The sequence below is a fragment of the Coregonus lavaretus genome (assembly GCF_964263955.1).
Source record: "Coregonus lavaretus genome assembly, contig: HAP1_SCAFFOLD_55, whole genome shotgun sequence".
Lineage (NCBI taxonomy): Eukaryota > Metazoa > Chordata > Actinopteri > Salmoniformes > Salmonidae > Coregonus > Coregonus lavaretus.
The window spans coordinates 3,508,772-3,513,733 of NW_028161934.1; positions in this window are offsets into that span (position 1 = coordinate 3,508,772).

A 4,962-nucleotide genomic window follows, 5' to 3' on the forward strand; every position below is an offset into this window, starting at 1 on the left:
CGTAGAAAGATGCGAGGTTCAAGTCCTCAGCGATAAACATCCTTGGTAGACATGACGAGATTATACAGTGTACGACATCATGAATGTTTAAGGACATTAAGGATATGGTTTGAGGCCATGTATATAGGCCTACGGTTGAAGGTTACAGTCCTTAGTGCAGCATTGTGAGGTTCGAGTCCCCAACAGAGCAGAAATAAAGGTTTCAGTCCTTTTATTGTGATGTTTAACTCATAATGGTTAAAAAAAAACATTATAAATGAGTGGGTTTGAGGCCCTTTTTGAATTAATATTTTGATGAATTACTCAAAATGGCCAGGAGTTGGAGCCAATGCAATGTAACATATTGAATAATAGCACCAAAATGGCCGAAATAGGTGGTGGAATGGTTAAAAACACTACGAAGGGATTATTTGATGTGAGTATCTAGAAGTTTCTAATGTTCTATAAGGAGTTGTGACGATTTGTAAATGGTAATGACAAAATCATAATTAGAGTGCCATGTCTGTATTAAACTTGCTCACCCAAACGTAGACGTACGTAATGGGTGGGAAAGTAATTAATATGGGTTTTCTAAGTTTATACCGTTGTTGGATCATGTGATAGTGGAATAAACTGACCATAAGTAATGTTGTTTTAGACGTAATGTATAATATAGTACAAAGCCAATATAGGGTTCAATTGAACTAATTATCATGGTAGAGCTAACTTAGTAAAGCGATGGAACTTCATTTTGTATCAGAGGGTAAGATGAGAAATCATTGTAATGGCGCTATTTGTGGAATTTATTTATCATTTCAATGGCATGGAGTAACAATCTGCATTTATGAGTGTAAATTCCACTGCTGATGTGTTGATAGAATGGGTACGAAGGAGTATTTGGTTTGGTGATGTTGAATGTATGATTTGAAGCGTGTGTGGTTTAAATAGCAGGACTCTTGTAGCTCGGTTGGTGGAGAACGGTGCTTGCAACGCCAGGGTTGTGTGTTCGATTCCCAAGGAGGGCTAGTATAACTATAAAAAAATTTATGAGCTCACTAATTGTGGGTCGCTCGGGATAGGAGCATCTGCTAAATGACTAAAATGTAAAAATGTTAACGGGTATGGAGAGAAGAGTGCGTGGTAGTAATTTTTTTGGGGCATTGAATAAGGTTTTGCTAGATTAAACGAGTGACAATGGTGGAATATGTCTATAAATAAATTGGATCGTGATAAATGGATGATTTCAATATATGATGGTAAACTACAGCAAGTGTTTGGTGTTATTTGTAGCCTACTTAGAAAGAATAGTTGACTAGATCTCATTCATTCTGATAATGGCGGAGTGATGGTTTCATTGTGTGGCTATGATCTTAGTTGATTACAGAGAAATTGAATGTAATTTAGGACGCACAGAAAAGCGAATGTCTTATATTCATGGGAAGTGAAGCAAGGGAACTAAGACAATTATAGAAATATATTTTTTTTAAACTAGGGATAATATAGCTTTGTTAGAAGTATTATGGACATACTATCGTAATAAATAAACTGAACATACATGACGTTACTAGAGCAATTTAGGATGGTTAATGTTGTTACGTTCGTTTTTAAACCCTGTGATAGAGGTTAATGCAGAACGCTGTTTGAGAGTGTGTTAATTTGTCTACTAGTAAAACATGGAAGAATGTCCATGTTTTTGTCTGTGGGTGTTAACCATTGGGGCTTGCTGAAACGTGCGAGCGCTGTAAGGGACATTATGGGTTACGTTAGGTGTACAAGGATCAATGGTTGCTGTGGAGAAGGAAGTCATAGGGGGTTGAATGTTTGGTGTGAAATGGCTAGCTAGTTAGCGGTGAGAGCTAGTGCGGTTTTCATTAGGTGACGTCACTTGCTCTATGAACTGGAAGTAGTTGCTTTGCAAGGATCGCAGATTTTGTATGGTGTGTCGATGGTGAATGTTGTGGATATGTGTAGAGGGTCCCTGGTTCAAACCCAGAGAGGGAGAGAAAGCAAAACTTTTACATTGAGGATATTGACATAGATTAATAGGTGACTTGATGAACATTTTGTGAAAGGGATTTTCTTACCGACACATAGTAAATAGTATAACATAGTAATTAAAGTTGCATAGCTTTGAATTGGATGTTTTATTTGTTTTGACTATAACTTCACAGTAATTTGTCATCTGTTGAGGTACCGTTATAAGGAAAATTTGCGGTAGAGTATGATAGATATTGTAGAGGGTTTAAAAAGTAAGTAAGTTAATTGGGTGATGAGACAGGTTGACTTGATGTTGAATGGGATTGTTTAATATAAGTAATTATTTATATTTAGGTGAATGAGAATATGTTATTAGGTAGTATTGCTTTGTGGAGACGATTTACTAATGAAGAACATGTCTAGATAGTAGAATAAGGAATGATATTTGATAATTGATCATTAGTATTATGACATTATATAGTCTGTTTAAACAGAGGTGAGTTATGACGACGGTTCATTACTTCTGATAACGATAATCTGTTTATAGTACGTTGAACGATGGGAGATAGTTGTTGCTGTTGGCCTGATGGATTAAGTAGACATCTTTTTGTGGGTTTTGGATTATGAAACAATAGGTTTATATTTTAAAACATCAATGAAACAGTTTGCGATTATTAAATTACTAGAAAGGGGTTATAGGTTTATAGTAGAAGGTGTAGTTAACTTAATAAACGTGTTATTATCCAGTGTTTTGTGAGGGGGCGTTTTTTTTCTCCAGGATTGATGGAAGTCTCCTATAGCATTATGATAAGGGGAGAGTAGGAGACAACGTAGCGAACACATTTTAAATAGATGCCTGGGATAAAATATCAAGTCTTACACGAAGTGAGGGTATTGGCTAATGAATGAAATATGACATTTACAGGGGTGACAGGAACAATGGCAAAGGACATGGATTTTATTTTGTTGTTGATTATGTAAACGATAATGGATCATTTGATATTGGATAATAAGGAGCAGATGTGGGGTTTAATAATTATTGTGAGAATTAAAGAGGATATGATCTGAAGGGTAATCAATTAAACAATCATTGTATACTCGAAGAAATTTGAGTGGTTTTAATATTGTGAAAGGTTTAATATAATCTTTTTATGGAGTAGTTATGAGGAATTAGTTTGATATAAACGATTAATGATGAGATAGGACTGTGTATAGCTGTATCATGTTGTGTGTGTACTTACTATTGGATTATTGATTGTAATTGAATGTTAACAACATGTATAATTTCTATTCCAGGAGCAAGGGGATTTCCTTATCTCATTGAAATATTGCCCAGGGCTAGGGTGGAACAGTTAGTAAAATTAGGTAGTCTTATTTTTAGGTCATAAAAGGGAGCTACTAAATTAAGTATGGCCTGGCTATTTTTGTTTGTTGTTTTTAAATTGGGTTTTTCATATAAAACACAACACACCTAGTATGATGTTTATAAAAGGTTGTTATTTTGAGTGTTAGGGGTTTCAACAGGTCAAAGGTGATATGCCTTAAAGGAGCACACACAGTGAATGTTATGAAGTTTAAATTTTTTGACTGAGTTTTGGGTATACATGATTTCTTATGAGAATAAATGTCATGAGGATTTAATGTACACTTGGGGTACATAACATTTATGAAAGGTTTTGAATGTGGTAATGTTTAGTATACTATTGGATGGAACAATTCATTGAATGATTTCAATGACCTCTGCAATTTCTCCTGGCTTTATAGTGTGACTTGATCACCCGCACTGTAAATCCTAGAGGCATGCTGAATTGGGGGTTAGTTATGATAAGGATAATTGTGAAGAAGTTTATAATTTGGTAATAATATATATGAATCAAACCATAAAATAACTAAAGAGAGAGGGAGCTATCCTGAATGAGGGATACCTGTTGATAGCTAATCTTGGATTACTTTACGGGATAGAAGTAAGTTGAGGTATTATCCAATGTTGTCATTTTAATTTCATTGTTATTAGGGTTTAATAAACAATGTTGGTGTTTTGTTTTTGAAAGCATGAATCACGTTGTGACTCGTGTTCAAAAAAGGGGGTAGTATTGATGGTAAGAGGAATTATTGGTATATTTGCATATTGTATTAAGAATATGAGCAGTAGTAAGTAATGTGTTATGGGTTAGATTAAATGTTTTAGGGGAAAATGTATTTGTGGTATAAGGCAGAATTTAGAGGAGGCCTTTCTATGACATTAGTGACTATAACAAGCTGCAAGAATGTGCACTTCCTAATCTAAAAGGCTTATCAGGACTGATAAGAAGACAGGATGAAGTAGCATGCTGTGTCTCAACTAACAATGTTATGCAGACTTTCTTTCGAAAAGGTGAAGGCTTCTCTGCCAGACCTACCAGGAGAATCTGGACATTTTTTGCAACTTGGTGACTATGTGGTGGTAAAGGATTAAGGAAGTAATTGATGGACAACACCCAAGTGGGAAGGTTAGTAATAGGTGTTGATGGCTACCTTGATGGAGGGGAAAGTAAGAGAGAGAGATTCCTAGATCTGTATGTACCATTGTAGGACTTTTCTAACGCAGAGGAGGAAGATGGCACCGCTTCGGCGGAGCATTGTCTTGTTTTGTTTATGTGTTTTTGGAAGCAGGGAATATTGGTACGCTGATAGAAGGACACATTCCACAGAGAGATGGTGATGAATGGAGAAGGACTCTGCATGATCATAGAACTAGTGAAGGAAGAAGGTTCATGCATCATCACACAGTCTACACCAACGGAGGTATGGATAGAGGGGAGATTGAACAGGTATCAGGTCAACCACTGCAACAGATGGCTACGAGGAAACTGACGATTAGAGATGAGGATACTGTTGTTGACAATTATCAGGTGATGGAGGACGATGTTTGAGGAATGATACTGATGAGATGTGGGTTATGGCTGATTACCTCAGTGGAGGAACAGAGCTATAGACCTCCAATAATTTCAAGATTTTCCAGATTTT